The sequence below is a fragment of the Schistocerca gregaria genome, chromosome 8, assembly GCF_023897955.1.
Source record: "Schistocerca gregaria isolate iqSchGreg1 chromosome 8, iqSchGreg1.2, whole genome shotgun sequence".
Classification (NCBI taxonomy): domain Eukaryota; kingdom Metazoa; phylum Arthropoda; class Insecta; order Orthoptera; family Acrididae; genus Schistocerca; species Schistocerca gregaria.
In genome coordinates this window covers 182,285,518-182,302,977 of record NC_064927.1, presented here as the reverse complement: position 1 = coordinate 182,302,977, position 17,460 = coordinate 182,285,518, and positions in this window count along the sequence as shown.

Genomic DNA, 17,460 nt, shown 5'->3' with positions numbered 1-17,460 from the left:
TTGCAATAGTGTGGGCCGGAGGGTGGAAATATTTGTTGATATTAAATGTTTTTGTATTTCCCGTCTGATGCACCATATGTGGGGTGGCGGGTGGAAATTAGTTGTTGTAAAATGTTTTGTATTTATTTCTACATCTACATATACATTTAAACTCCGCAAGCCACCCAACGGTGTGTGGCGGAGGGCACCTTACATGCCACTGTCATTACCTCCCTTTTCTGTTCCAGTCGCGCATGGTTCGGGGCAAGAACAACTGTCTGAAAGCCCCCGTGCGCACTCGAATCTCTCTAATTTTACATTCGCGATCTCCTCGGGAGGTATAAGTAGGGGGAAGCAATATATTCGATACCTCATCCAGAAACGCACCCTCTCGAAACCTGGCGAGCAGGCTACACCGCGATGTAGAGCGCCTCTCTTGCAGAGTCTGCCACTTGAGTTTTGTAAACATCTCCGTAACGCTATCACGGTTACCAAATAACCCTGTGACGAAACGCGCCGCTCTTCTTTGGATCTTCTCCATCTCCTCCGTCAACCCGATCTAGTACGGATCCCACACTGATGAGCAATACTCAAGTATAGGTCGAACGAGTGTGTTGTAAGCCACCTCCTTTGTTGATGGACTACATTTTCTAAGGATACTCCCAATGAATCTCAACCTGGTACCCGCCTTACCAACAATTAATTTTACATGATCATTCCACTTCAAATCGTTCCGCACGCATACTCCCAGATATTTTACAGAAGTGTATTGCGCAATACATTACATTTGGCTATGTTAAGGGTCAGTTGCCACTCCCTGCACCAAGTGCCTATCCGCTGCAGACCTTCCTGCATTTCTCTACAATTTTCTAATGCTGCAGTTTCTCTGTATACTACAGCATCATCCGCGAAAAGCCGCATGCTGTTGTTTGCCGTTCTCAACACTGGCTCTCTAACTACAATATTGGCAACCAGAAAGTGACTAGCAAAACGTGAAGCCTGTAATTAGAATTCCTAGTGCCCACTTCATAAGAGAAATACATTTATAGCTACAGCTTATAGCTCTTAGGAATTGGGAGATAGTCTGGGATTCATAATCAAAAACTATTTTCTCTAAAATGATCACTACATTCTGAAAGCCACAGACCAAAAAGAATCTACACAATCCAACTACCAGAGCAGCTGATGCAACTATAACTGTTCAAATTGAATGTTGTAAGTTAATGCTCACCATAATTTGATGATAATGTTTATCAAACGCCACGCTAAATAATGGTAGAATGTGTGTCCCACGGCGGCACGTGAAAATACAACATACGCAAACTGAAGATAGATCATTAAAGTCATCTCAGAATTAATTCTTTACTCGAAAACGATTTCCTGGTTACGCGTATCCCGAGTAACTTATTACGGCATCCGAGGCTGATTATAGCAATGATACCGATGTGACGCAACTCAACTCCCAGCACAGGTGGTGCGCTAATCAGCGTCTGGAGAGAACTGGTGCCTTTTTTCTCTCACGCAGCGTTTTTATATTTAAAGCCATGGTGCGGACGGCTAAGGGAACGTCTGATCAAATCCGCTCTCCCGAATAGCCGCTGGGCTAGTAATGCACCACTTTAAGTTATTGAATAAATCATTGCTTCCTTTGCTGATGGCCGATGAAGCTCTCAATTTAAATGTGCATTCAGCACACAGGTAAGTAGTCATAATAAAAGTCTGGCGTGGCTAAGTCAAATATTTTGGGCGAGAGAATTAATTTAATTATACTACATGCAGTAGACGAGCTCTGAACTTGCCCTTTGGAGATACGCTATCGCTATAGTTTTATAGTTATTCCGTTGAAACTTCTCACATCTTTATGATTATAGCGGATCTCCCTTCTACTTAAATTTAAACATCCTAGCCTTATTTATTCGCCTACTTAATGTATCTTGCTTCCTTAATCTTTAAGACAAAAATCAGAAATTCATGAATTTCAACTAAAATCTTACTTTGAGAGATCCAGAATACTGTTTTTACTAAATTATTAGGTAAAAGGAATCTAAATATAAATTTTTAAGTTTCTAGCTCTTTTCTGTTGCGCCAATAATTTTTGCAGAAAAACATCCAAATTTCAAAAATGGTTAAAGTTATTGAACTGACGAAACTTCCTGGAATATTAAAACTGTGTGCCCGGCCGAGACTTGAACTCGGAGAGCTTCTGTAAGGTTTGGAAGGTAGGAGACGAGATACTGGCAGAAGTAAAGCTGTGAGCACCGGGCGTGAGTCGTGCTTCGGTAGCTCAGATGGTAGAGCACTTGCCCGCGAAAGGCAAAGGTCCCGAGTTTGAGTCTCGGTCGGGCACGCAGTTTTAATCTGCCAGGAAGTTTCATATCAGTGCACACTCCGCTGCAGAGTGAAAATCTCATTATTGAACTGATATTCAACACACATTGATTTAGTATTACTCCTGACATGCTAGAAACGTTTGAGGTTATTTACTTGATTTTTAAAGTATTGCGCAGCATTTATGACGTCAGAGCTAGTTACAGCGGACTAGGCTGGCACACAATGGAAAGACTGATGTGAATTTTATAAGGCGTGAGTATGCTGCTTCCCTACATCACCCTCTACTTAATTTTTTTGGAATGTAAATGAGAAGAAGAAAAAAAAATTAATTACAAAAAGGGAAGGAATAGTAAAGCTTAACTTCCTATGAAAATTAAAATTGAAATGTAAACATATAGAAATATTAAAAGAAAACTTATTACCTACTTCAATTATTTAAATTGTGGAATGTTCACTGCTTAATAAGCAACATTATCACTCAAAATTTAAGCAAAATCAATGAAAGACTTTGGCATACATATTGCCTTAGACAGACAAACACACAAAATATGTAAAATTATGAAAACCTTAAACCCATTAAATACATTTTTACATACACAAATTCAAAGAAAATAACATGATACATAAATAGATAATTATATCTTAGCAGTCTTTTCTAAGCCTGAAAGAAAATTTCACAAATCATGACAATTTTATTTTTACATACATGATTGTAGCCGCATTGGGTGGCGTTTTACACTTCAATTCACAAGGGTAGAGGAGGGGAAGTTGCTATGGTGTGCGCACTTCACGTTCACTCTAAATTACATGGGGAAAGGGGAGGGGTTACTGTGTGTTGGGTCCAAGTCAGTCCACGCTTTCACGCAGCTACCAGGCTGCCATTATCTGGTTTGTCCTGTAGAACAAACAAAAAGAATGCCTCAGACTCTGTTCACTTAATATCTAAGGGTGGGTCACAATGAAATGGGGATATATACATTTTATCTTTCAATATGTTACTGGAACAAACTTAGCAGAACTTTTCAATTTTACTCTCGTGGTTACTTAACTGTCATAAAATCGGTAAACAAATAGCTTAAAACGCCGCTAGTCACGTACTAGAGAAACTATATGCTCAAAGCACACAATCATAAATCCTATTTAATTTCAATTTATTATTTCTGGGCCGGAACACTGAACCAATGCTCGGTACATTCCTGATACATTTGTATTTTATTTACTTAGCTGACTCATCTTTGATTACCTTATTGCCAGCATCTCGTGGTCGTGCGGTGGCGTTCTCGCTTCCTGCGCCCGGGTTCGATTCCCGGCGGGGTCAGGGATTTTCTCTGCCTCGTGATGGCTGGGTGTTGTGTGTTGTCCTTAGGTTAGTTAGGTTTAAGTAGTTCTAAGTTCTAGGGGACTGATGACCATAGATGTTAAGTCCCATAGTGCTCAGAGCCATTTGAACCATTTGATTACCTTATTCTTAGAGATAGTATGAGTATATTTGATTAGTAGTTGTCTTCTCAGCTTCTTTGTACATGTGAGTAACTTGTGGTAATAGTACAGTTCTGAGTGTTCAAAACACACTATGTTTAGTTGACTACTAAATCCACTTATTGATCCTCTGCTGCTGTGTCAGTTCCACATCTGCAATTATGTACTTACTTTATCGAAGGGTATTTATGCTGAGCTATAAATAATGTTTCACGTCTGCCATTATGTTACTCAATTATGTTGCTAGTGTACGTACTTATTTAACACTCACTTTATTAACATTTAACGCATAGGAGAGCACATTTCTTTCATACACTCCTGGAAATTGAAATAAGAACACCGTGAATTCATTGTCCCAGGAAGGGGAAACTTTATTGACACATTCCTGGGGTCAGATACATCACATGATCACACTGACAGAACCACAGGCACATAGACACAGGCAACAGAGCATGCACAATGTCGGCACTAGTAAAGTGTATATCCACCTTTCGCAGCAATGCAGGCTGCTATTCTCCCATGGAGACGATCGTAGAGATGCTGGATGTAGTCCTGTGGAACGGCTTGCCATGCCATTTCCACCTGGAGCCTCAGTTGGACCAGCGTTCGTGCTGGACGTGCAGACCGCGTGAGACGACGCTTCATCCAGTCCCAAACATGCTCAATGGGGGACAGATCCGGAGATCTTGCTGGCCAGGGTAGTTGACTTATACCTTCTAGAGCACGTTGGGTGGCACGGGATACATGCGGACGTGCATTGTCCTTTTGGAACAGCAAGTTCCCTTGCCGGTCTAGGACTGGTAGAACGATGGGTTCGATGACGGTTTGGATGTACCATGCACTATTCAGTGTCCCCTCGACGATCACCAGAGGTGTACGGCCAGTGTAGGAGATCGCTCCCCACACCATGATGCCGGGTGTTGGCCCTGTGTGCCTCGGTCATATGCAGTCCTGATTGTGGCGCTCACCTGCACGGCGCCAAATACGCATACGACCATCATTGGCACCAAGGCAGAAGCGACTCTCATCGCTGAAGACGACACGTCTCCATTCGTCCCTCCATTCACGCCTGTCGCGACACCACTGGAGGCGGGCTGCACGATGTTGGGGCGTGAGCGGAAGACGGCCTAACGGTGTACGGGACCATTGCCCAGCTTCATGGAGACGGTTGCGAATGGTTCTCGCCGATACCCCAGGAGCAACAGTGTCCCTACTTTGCTGGGAAGTGGCGGTGCGGTCCCCTACGGCACTGCGTAGGATCCTACGGTCTTGGCGTGCATCCGTGCGTCGTTGCGGTCCGGTCCCAGGTCGACGGGCACGTGCACCTTCCGCCGACCACTGGCGACAACATCGATGTACTGTGGAGACCTCACGCCCCACGTGTTGAGCAATTCGGCGGTACGTCCACCCGGCCTCCCGCATGCCCACTATACGCCCTCGCTCAAAGTCCGTCAACTGCACATACGGTTCACGTCCATGCTGTCGCGGCATGCTACCAGTGTTAAAGACTGCGATGGAGCTCCGTATGCCACGGTAAACTGGCTGACACTGACGGCGGCGGTGCACAAATGCTGCGCAGCTAGCGCCATTCGACGGCCAACACCGCGGTTCCTGGTGTGTCCGCTGTGCCGTGCGTGTGATCATTGCTTGTACAGCCCTCTCGCAGTGTCCGGAGCAAGTATGGTGGGTCTGACACACCGGTGTCAATGTGTTCTTTTTTCCATTTCCAGGAGTGTATCTATAGTGTACTGCAGCTGATCAGTTTGCTCGCGTGGCAATCTATTTCCATTCGATCGGACGCTGAAACCACAGGTAGTCTCTCTAAACGTACTACTAAAGTGCATTAAGTAGTTATGGACGAGCGTAATGCTAAATTCCTTAAACCTATAGGACGCCATGAGCTGCTCTGTCTCATCTAACATAAGGATACCTATGGTCGCATTCACGCCTCCAACTCACAACCTCAATACGTGTAGGTGTGTCCTGTCACACACTACACCAAATAACGGCCAGCTCCAACCTTATAAACATTTCAAGCACGTGTCCTTCATGTCTCAACCACTAACACTACTCAATTCTATTACACTGCCATTCCTTGCTACTCAAGTTGAGTTCATTCTTACAACTTATCTGCATATTTTTCATAACACTAAGCAACCTCTTTTACAGTTAATTAGTTAGCTCTACAGCATACAACAGGTTTCACTGCCACTTCAGATCCTGCTTGTACACGAATTTGTATATCTTTTTAAATTACTGTTGGTGGACCATTTCAAATAAAACAACACTTTGTACTTACAATATTACCAGGGTTCTTTACATAATTGTTACTCAAATACATTTGTATCTTAATTACATCATACTTCTCTATTGTTTGTGTCACTGTTAGGTTTGTCACATTAGGTATTTTCTTCACTAATCGGTGGATAGAATGGTTACAGAACTCACGGCTTGATGGCCATGGCGGAAAATTTTTGTATTGCAAAGAAGAAGTCGAAATTTCAGGTGGATAGAAATGATGAAGAATGAGTGAGATCTGAAATGGGAAAGATCTCACACAGCTAGTACTGCACAGCTGCCACACTGTGTAGAGGTTACAGAGCAACCTCCTCCCTACAGAAATCATTCACTACCTATGAACTTCTTTAGGTCGATCACATTCCTGAGACCTAATAGCTTTTGACTCTTATGGTACTCTAGCCTATATGCATTGGTATGTGGTTTTCCTATGATCCTGAAAGGTCCTTGGTATACGAACATGAATTTCTTTGTTTCTACATTTATTTCCTTTGATTTTTCCTTGGTTTTGACAAGTACTAATTGACTTGTTTCAAAACTGGTGGGTACAGCTTTTGCGTCATGACACTTCTTCCTTTCCAGTGCTCTTTTTCTTATATTTGCCCCAGCCTTTAACTTCTTCTCGTCTGTGGATATTTGCGTTAGAATAGGGAATTTTTTTACCGCTAGACCCCAAGGCCCGACAACAAATTTAATGATTCCGTGGAGTTAGAATAACGTAAACAGAGAAACAGAGTACAATTACTCCATGCGGAAAATGGCAGACATGGTAATCTGCTATGATTTAGTTAACTGCGTTAATCGAAGTGCACCGAACGATATCCTCAGTGCCGCTTCCAGTACAAAAGAAATGTTCAATAGACACGGGATCGTTTGCGACGAGAACAAGAGACCGTGTAGACCTTGCAAGTTTCTACGGGTGATATGGAAGAGCGATGTTCCGGTGAGTTATGATCTTCAAACAATTGTGCGGGGAATTCAAGCTGCTAAAGGGATAAATAACGCTCTCGTATGTCAATTTGGGACGAGCATTAACTTATCCGTGTCACTAACACAATGTGCAGGCTTTCAGGCCACAAGCTCACAATGGCACTTTATACTTCTGCCAATGAATTGCCACAGTTCACAGTTTGCGTTTTATTTACGCCTGAGGCATGGTTCACTTACAATGGGCTAACGACAGCTCCAATAATACCCAAAGTAGCCACGTGTGACAAGATGTAAATCCCCTATCGAACATGTAATCAAAGCATTAGGTTTGCTGTATTATCACTGTGTAGGCAGAAATTGTTGCTAACAGACTCATAGGGCATCCAGGTTAATGGATGCTGCCTGTCACCAATTTATGATCAACAAATTACCCTTTACAGAAATTTACATAAATAATTAAAACCACCAGGCAAATGGAAAAACTTCCTGATGACTGGAAAAGTACACTTATCCACCCGCTGCACAAGGAAGGAGATAGAGCGAATGTGAACAACTACAGAGGAATTTCCCTGCTACAAGCCACCTACAAAATTTTCTCAGCGTGCCTACTCCAGAGAGGATGTTGTTGTTGTTGTGGTCTTCGGTCCTGAGTCTGGTTTGATGCAGCTCTCCATGCTACTCTATCCTGTGCAAGCTGCTTTATCTCCCAGTACGTACTGCAGAATACATCCTTCTGAATCTGTTTAGTGTATTCATCTCTTGGTCTCCCTCTACGATTTTTACCCTCCACTCTGCCCTCCAAGACTAAATTGGTGATATCTTGGTGTCTCAGAACATGTCCTACCAACCTATCCCTTCTCCTAGTCAAGTTGTGCCACAAACTCTTCTTCTCCCCAATTCTATTCAGTACCACCTCATTAGTTATGTGATCTACCCATCTAATCTTCAGCATTCTTCTGTAGCACCACATTTCGAAAGCTTCTATTCTCTTCTTGTCCAAACTATTTATCGTCCATGTTTCACTTCCATAAATGGCTACACTCCATACAAATATTTTCAGAAACGACTTCCTGACACTTAAATCTATACTCGATGATAACAAATTTCTCTTCTTCAGAAACGCTTTCCTTGCCATTGCCAGTCTACGTTTCATATCCTCTCTACTTGGACCATCATCAGTTATTTTGCTCTCCAAATAGCAAAACTCCTTCACTACTTTAAGTGTCCCATTTCCTAATCTATTTCCCTCAGCATCACCCGACTTAATTCGACTACATTCCATTATCCTCGTTTTGCTTTTGTTGATGTTCATCTTGTACCCTCCTTTCAAGACACTGTCCATTCCGTTCAACTGCTCTTCCAAGTCCTTTGCTGTCACTGACAGAATTACAATGTCATCGGCGAACCTCAAAGTTTTTATTTCTTCTCCATGGATTTTAATACCTACTCCGAACTTTTCTTTTGTTTCCTTTACTACTTGCTCAATATACAGATTGAATAGCATCGGGGAGAGGCTACAACCCTGTCTCACTCCTTTCCCAACCACTGCTTCCCTTTCATCTCCCCAACTCTTATAACTGCCATCTGGTTTCTGTACAAATAGTAAATGGCCTTTCGCTCAATGTATTTTACTCCTGCCACCTTCAGAATTTGAAAGTCAACATTGTCAAAAGCTTTCTCTAAGTCTATAAATGCTAGAATCGTAGGTTTACCTTTCTTAATATATTTTCTAAGATAAGTCGTAGGGTCAGTATTGCCTCACGTGTTCCAATATTTCTACGGAATCCAAACTGATCTTCCCCGAGGTCGGCTTCTACTAGTTTTTCCATTCGTTTGTAAAGAACTTGCGTTAGTATTTTGCAGCTGTGACTTATTAAACTGATAGTTCGGTAATTTTCACATCTGTCAACACCTGCTTTCTTTGGGATTGGAATTATTATATTCTTCTTGAAGTCTGAGGGTATTTCGCCTGTTTCATACATCATAGCTCAGATGGTAGAGAACTTGCCCGCGAAAGGCAAAGGTCCAGAGTTCGAGTCTTGGTCGGGCACACAGTTTTAATCTGCCAGGAAGTTTCAACTCGAAAGTAGCTTTCGCAGACGATCTGGCCATACTCTCGGATTACGAAGAAACAGGAGACAAACAAAGAGGAATACTACAAGAATGTGCAGAAAAAGTTGGCCTGCAAATCTCATTCCGGATGTCTGATGCTTCTGCTCAAAATTAAACATACAAAAGCTGGACGCAAAATACGGCAAGATAAACGGAATTCCACATTTCAGATATTTAGGTATAATCCTTGAACCTACAGGAGGAGAAAAGATCTCGTAGGAGACTCGACTACAGAAAATGAGAGCTTACGGCAGAACACAATACATACATGATCAGAAAGGCACATACATTCAGACAAAGACCAGACTACACAGTAATCAAGCCTGAAATACTGTATGAAAGTGAGCCGCAAACATTCCATATGAAAACCTGCATGGAAAGTATACAGAATTAAGAATGCAAAATCATAAGAAAAATTCTTGGCCCAGAGCTGACAGGAAAACCAAAGAGAAGATGTCAAATCTAAGAGGAGATGTCAGAAAAAGAAGGTTAAAGTTCTAGAGGAACATCGGCAGGCTACCACCGACATGACTGACCAACAGGATTCTGACAGAGGGGGGAGGAAGGGGGAGGGTCCACCGGGGGCCAAACCGCACGATAACCCTGGGTTCGTTGTGGGGCGGCGAAGGGGTGGACTGCGGTGGTCGTCGTGGGGTTGTGGACCATTGCGGCTGCGGCGGGGACGGAGCCTCTCCGTCGTTTCTAGGTCCCCGATTAACATACAACATACAGCATAATGTGACCACACACTTTTTACGTTATGAGAAACATCTACTTCTACATGGATACTCTGCAAATGACAAACTCGTATAGCGCGCGGAAAGAACTAACACCTATATCTTTCCGTACGAACTCTGATTTCCCTTATTTTATCGTGGTGATAGTTTCTCCCTATGTAGGTCGGTGCAAACAAAATTTTTTTCGCATTCAGAGGAGAAAGTTGGTGATTGGAATTTCTCGAGACGATTCCGTCTCAACGAAAACCGCTTTTCTTTTAATGATGTCCAGCCCAAATCCTGTATTATTTCAGTGACACTCTCTCCCATATTTCGCGATAATACAGAACGTGCTGCCCTACTTTGAACTTTTTCGATGAACTCCGTCAGTCTTATCTGATAGGGATCCCACATCGCGCAGCAGTATTCTGAAAGAGGACGGACAAGTGTAGTGTAGGCAGTCTCCTTAGTAGATCTGTTACATTTTCTAAGTGTCCTGCCAATAAAACGCAGTCTTTGGTTAAGCTTCCCCAGAATTTTTTCTATGTATTTCTTCCAATTTAAGTTGTTCGTAATTGTAATTACTAGGGATTTAGTTGAATTTACGGCCTTTAGATTTGACTCATTTATCGTGTAATCGAAGTTCAACGAATTCCTTTTAGAATTCATGTGGATGACCTCACACTTTTTGTTATTTAGAGTCTACTGCCAATTTTCGCACCATTAAGATATCTTTTCTAAATCGTTTTGTAATTTGTTTTGATCTTCTGATGACTTTATTAGTCGATAAACGACAGCGTCATTTGCAACCAACCGTAGACGGCTGCTCCGATTGTCTCCCAAATCGTTTATATAGATAAGGAACAGCAAAGGGTCTGTAACACTACCTTGTGGAACGCCAGAAATCACTTCTGTTTTACTCGATGACTTTCCGTCAATTACTACGAACTGTGACCTCTCTGACAGGAAGTCACAAATCCACTCACATAACTGAGACGATATTCTGTAACTAAGCAATTTTACTACAAGCAGCTTGTGTGGTAGAGTGTCAAAGCCTTCCGGAAATCCAGAAATACGGAATCGATCCGAAATCCCTTGTCAACAGCACTCAAAACTTCATGCGAATAAAGAGCTAGTTGTGTTTCACAAGAACGACGTTTTCTAAACCCATGTTGACTGTGTGTCAATACACCGTTTTCTTCGAGGTAATTCATAATGTTCGAACACAATATATGTTCCAGAATCCTGCTGCAATGCTTTTATCTTCGTACTGTCCAGCTAGGATACTTATTGTTTAAACTTTTGTTGTTTCATGATCTTACATAAAGATGAAGTAAGCCTGCTAAAGCCACCAACGTTAGTTTACACTCACAAACTTCACAGCCCTTATGTTTGTGTCAACTGCATGTTATACACGCTTTATATCGCTCCCTGTAACCTCATCGCCCTACACCTCAATATGCTGCGGTCGTATCTTCACTACTAGCGATGCTTTAAAAAAAAAGTAAATTGTTTGTTTGCAAAGTAAATGCGTTTTCCTCCACTGTCCATTGTTCAGACTAAGACTAAAGTTGAAGCTTCATCAAATACATCTCACAATCGAAACAACTGCTACGATCAGTTTTTGCTAACGATATTTTCATATTTCGTATAAAACCTTTAAAAATATGTGATCCTCCCGGAAGTCGAAAGTATAGCTTCTTTTTCTCTGCAGTCGGATGCGGTATTCGTTGCGTCACGGAAAGGCTGGTAGAAGTAAATCGCTTCTTTTACAGAGGAAATAGGCATTAAGTTTTGCAAATAATAGTTTCATTGTGATTTGGGTCGTAGCTTACGACTGATAGTCGACAATCTAGATACAATATATGTACACATTTGCAAAAGTTCTACGATTCCTTAGTTCTGAGCGAGTGTAATGATGTTGCAGAATGTCCGCAATTGTAGGTATCGGCGCTCTAAATGGGAGGAGCATAAACCGATCATCCACTATTCACAAAAATTCCTTTCTATTATTACTTAATGATTGTAATTGTGTTTTCCGTGACTACAGAGCTAAACTACACTCCTGGAAATGGAAAAAAGAACACATTGACACCGGTGTGTCAGACCCACCATACTTGCTCCGGACACTGCGAGAGGGCTGTACAAGCAATGATCACACGCACGGCACAGCGGACACACCAGGAACCGCGGTGTTGGCCGTCGAATGGCGCTAGCTGCGCAGCATTTGTGCACCGCCGCCGTCAGTGTCAGCCAGTTTGCCGTGGCAAACGGAGCTCCATCGCAGTCTTTAACACTGGTAGCATGCCGCGACAGCATGGACGTGAACCGTATGTGCAGTTGACGGACTTTGAGCGAGGGCGTATAGTGGGCATGCGGGAGGCCGGGTGGACGTACCGCCGAATTGCTCAACACGTGGGGCGTGAGGTCTCCACAGTACATCGATGTTGTCGCCAGTGGTCGGCGGAAGGTGCACGTGCCCGTCGACCTGGGACCGGACCGCAGCGACGCACGGATGCACGCCAAGACCGTAGGATCCTACGCAGTGCCGTAGGGGACCGCACCGCCACTTCCCAGCAAATTAGGGACACTGTTGCTCCTGGGGTATCGGCGAGGACCATTCGCAACCGTCTCCATGAAGCTGGGCTACGGTCCCGCACACCGTTAGGCCGTCTTCCGCTCACGCCCCAACATCGTGCAGCCCGCCTCCAGTGGTGTCGCGACAGGCGTGAATGGAGGGACGAATGGAGACGTGTCGTCTTCAGCGATGAGAGTCGCTTCTGCCTTGGTGCCAATGATGGTCGTATGCGTGTTTGGCGCCGTGCAGATGAGCGCCACAATCAGGACTGCATACGACCGAGGTACACAGGGCCAACACCCGGCATCATGGTGTGGGGAGCGATCTCCTACACTGGCCGTACACCTCTGGTGATCGTCGAGGGGACACTGAATAGTGCACGGTACATCCAAACCGTCATCGAACCCATCGTTCTACCATTCCTAGACCGGCAAGGGAACTTGCTGTTCCAAAAGGACAATGCACGTCCGCATGTATCCCGTGTCACCCAACGTGCTCTAGAAGGTGTAAGTCAACTACCCTGGACAGCAAGATCTCCGGATCTGTCCCCCATTGAGCATCGTTTAGGACTGGATGAAGCGTCGTCTCACTCGGTGTGCACGTCCAGCACGAACGCTGGTCCAACTGAGGCGCCAGGTGGAAATGGCATGGCAAGCCGTTCCACAGGACTACATCCAGCATCTCTACGATCGTCTCCATGGGAGAATAGCAGCCTGCATTGCTGCGAAAGGTGGATATACACTGTACTAGTGCCGACATTGTGCATGCTCGGTAGCCTGTGTCTATGTGCCTGTGGTTCTGTCAGTGTGATCATGTGATGTATCTGACCCCAGGAATGTGTCAATAAAGTTTCCCCTTCTTGGGACAATGAATTCACGGTGTTCTTATTTCAATTTCCAGGAGTGTATTTGCAGAGAAAGTACTTAAAAACATCGTAACTTCAGCTAATGCTCCCATAACACAGCTTCGTCCTACTCCTAGTCTGTGACGTCACCATAGCATCAGCCAATAACAGAGCGTGACCACATATTGGTATTTAATGTCTTTTTAAGCTTTAATTACATAATATAATATATTTTATGTGAACATTGACCGTTAATGCTATTTAAATGTTACAATTCATCAGAATAACAACAATACGAGCATATTTTTAATACAGAAAAGTAGTCAGTTCCTGACACTAGGGACGACTTACACAGAAGGCAGTTTAACATGATAATTACAACAATGCATTCACGGGAATTGCTCGAATGCATGGCCATTGGTCTTTATGAACGCAGTTCATTGTCGGACCATTGACTGTGGTGTCCGTTCGTAGATTAGTGAGACGTCCCCGATGGTACAAACAGCGACGGCAATTCTAGCGACTTCTGCTGCCACAGCGGTTGCGTTCATCAGGTGTTTCATATTCCCCCAGAGGGAGAGGCATTCTTTTTGGTTTTGTCGGTAAATGAATAACTATAAATTTTCCTCCTTCAATAGTTAATGCACATAAACGCATGTCTTAAAATGTTCGAAATAGGATAGTTGTACTGGTGGATCTCAACCGAGAGCAGCAAAGCGCGTTTTAGCTGAACTAGCGCCAAGTGGGCTGGCTGCTTGGTGATAGCTGGTATCTTCCCTAAGCTATCAACACGAGCGGTTACGGTGCCGTTACGCACGCCCAAGCGCCATATTCCGCCGCTTTACGTCCGTGAGCCACGTTACCTTCGCCGGAGCAGAGCCTCGTACGGCGGACTGCGGCATTCCGCTCTCTGCTTCGACGGCGCTAATCGTAAGTTAAATCTCAGAGCGCTGTTCGTCGCCACCTCAGACTTTGGCGACCTGTGTGGTGGCAGGAGTAATTAAAGAATCAGTTAAGTGTTCGGTGACCTGCCTTTCGATAGCATTTTCTCAAGAATGTTCTTTCAAAAATGGCTGCTTGGGACAGAAGGAAATGTGAATTTTTTGGCCAGGATCAGAGTCGTTATATATCAGCACAGTTGTGGATTAGATAAGGACGTATGAAGGAACTGACTGTGATATCGTACAACACTGGTCTCTACTATTGGTACCTGGAAAGTACGAGGGCTATCCACAAAGTACATTACGTTTTGGAATTAAAAATAAATAAAGTATTGGAATTTTTGTATTATATACAGATGAAAGCCACACTTAAATACTACTTTTCAACATAGTTACCATTTAAATTAAGGCACTTATCGTAGCGATGGACGAACTTGGAAATTCCTTCGTCGTAAAATTCGACCGCCTGCGCCTTCAACCACGTGGTTGCCTCTTGTGGGACAGAAAAGGTGTGATTTTTGTAGATTTCCTGGAAAAAGGCACTATAATAAACTCTCAAAGGTATTGCCAAACTCTGCACAACCTCGGAAGAGCAATACAAAACAAGCGCAGGGGAAAGTTGGGCTCAAAGATCTTGCTGATTCACGACAACCACGTGGTTGAAGGCGCAGGCGGCCGAATTTTACGACGAAGGAATTTCCAAGCTCGTCCATCGCTACGATAAGTGCCTTAATTTAAATGGCAACTCTGTAGAAAAGAAGTATTTAAATGTGGCTTTCATCTGTATATAATTAAAAAAATTTCCAATACTTTATTTATTTTTAATTCCAAAACGTAATGTACTTTGTGGACAGCCCTCGTACCAACCTTGGATCGAAGAGCTTACGCACACCTACTGATTTATGTCGTCTGCTTCGTCCGCGATGTTGAAGTTAGGTGAAGAGTTTCGATTAGACTGTTCGTGATTGACTTGTGAATCTTATGACAATCTCTGTATATAACAGAAAATGTGCCGAGCGACTGACTTACTATCGCCCAGCTCAAACCGCTAAGGATAGATATTTGAAATTTGGAGACGGTGTTGATCTTAAACTGCACGTGTCGTTTAAGAAGGGATTTTTCGAAATTACACTGCTGAAATAGGGGATGAAAGGTTTTTAATAAATTTCGCTATTAAGACAATGTTGAGGCCAGAACTACGGAAAATTGGTATCTAGTTTCTCAGTCAGAAATAAAGGAATACTTCTTTCGGCAATCTGGAAATTTAATATTTAATCACTATGGGGGTGGAACAGTTGGGGAAAAGTTTTGAAAATAAATTATTATTAAAGAACTACAAAAACATTTTAAAAGGTATTTGACTTCTCTGTGAGAAATGAAAAAAAATACATGTTTCAGTGCTTCAAATGGTTCAAATGGCTCTGAGCACTATGAGAGTTAACTACTTAAACCTAACTAACCTAAGGACATCACACACATCCATGCCCGAGGCAGGATTCGAACCTGCGACCGTAGCGATCGCGCGGTTCCACACTGTAGCGCCTAGAACAGCTCGGCCACCCCGACCGACCATGTTTCAGTGTTTTTGAATGTGGAGGATGAAAACTTTTATGAAAATACTGAAATATGAAAGCGTCTTTAAACTTTAATCGAAAAAAATTTGTATTTGACTCCGAAGTAAGAAATAAAAATATAGGTTTCAATGTTTTCTTGGAAATACAACTCTTAGGGGGTGAGATAGAGGATGAAAAAGTTTTACGAACGTTTTTCGCACACTTATAGCTAAATCTATCAAAATTCACGAGCGCTGCGGTATTACACAAACTGACAAAGAAGTACCGGGTAGCCATTAGTGGGCATTAACGTGGGGCATGTCCACCCTTTGCCTTTATGACAGCTTGAGCTCTGCTGGGGACACTGTAAATGGTGTGTCTGAATGTCTGTGGAGGATGGAAGTCCATTCTTCCTGAAGAGCAGAAACGATAGAAGATAGTGATGTATTTGATTGCAGGCTCTCTCGGCGTATTTCAACCACGAAATCTTGTCGGGTTATCAGCCGAGTGGTGCCGTCATCTTTTCGCAACGTTTCAATGGATTCCGTACCCATGATCTTCAGGCGAAGTGTCGTGATGCTCAGTTGACTGCACAAGGATGTTTTTGGGACAAGGATTCATGCTCAAATGGCTCTGAGTACTATGCGACTTAACATATGAGGTCATTAGTCCCCTAGGACTTAGAACTACTTAAACCTAACTAACCTAAGGACATCACATACATCCATGCCCAAGGCAGGAATGGAACCTGCGACCGTAGCGGTTCCAGACCGAAGCGCCTAGAACCGCTCGGCCACACTGGCCAGCGACAAGGATTCTGTCTTTCGACATTTCCTTCAGAAGTATGCGGCGTTTTTATTTTGTCAGCATACTGGGTACAATCCTCTTTTTCTGTGATGCCTAATGTTTATTGGCCGTAAATTTCGAGACTCTCCCGTTAACGCAGGATTGCTTTGGGTCTCTTGGGGGGTTCGTGTACCTGTGGGTAACTCCCTAGTTCCCGTATCAGTGGGTTGTCCGAGTTGCTCGGGGTCTCGTAAAATGCAATAACAAGTTCTCAGAATCTTTCTTTCAGAGTTTTCAATTCCGTAACTTCGTGGGTGGTTGGTTGTTTTTGGGGAAGGAGACCAGACAGCGAGGTCATCGGTCTCATCGGATTAAGGAAGGATGGGGAAGGAAGTCTGCCGTCCCCGTTCAGAGGAATCATCCCGGCATTTGCCTGGAACGATTAAGGGAAATCACGGAAAACCTAAATGAGGATGGCCGGACGCGAGATTGAACCGTCGTCCTCCCGAATGCGAGTCCAGTGTCTAACCACTGCGCCACCTCCCTCGGTGGCTTCGTGGGAGACAGCCGTTGAGAATCGAGAGGGGACGTGTAGCGCCGGTTTAGTGCCCCGTTTTAGATTTTTTGCAGCCTCACCATATGTGATTTGGCTGTGTAGCTCCAAACAGGGCAGGTATGCTCTAGGATTGGCCTCACTAGCGTGCAGTATTGCGGTACACCTGTTGTTGCTTCGAGGCTGCTGTTCAGGAGAGAGTACAGAATGTTCAATCTGGCGCTTTACTTTCTCCAAAGATCCTCAGTGTGGTGCTCTAGGTGAGGCGTTGGCCGAGATTGACTTATAGATACTTTGCGGTGCCTTTTCAGGGGATTTCTCGCCTATGTAGCCCTAGTGGCATATTTTGGCGCCTACAGT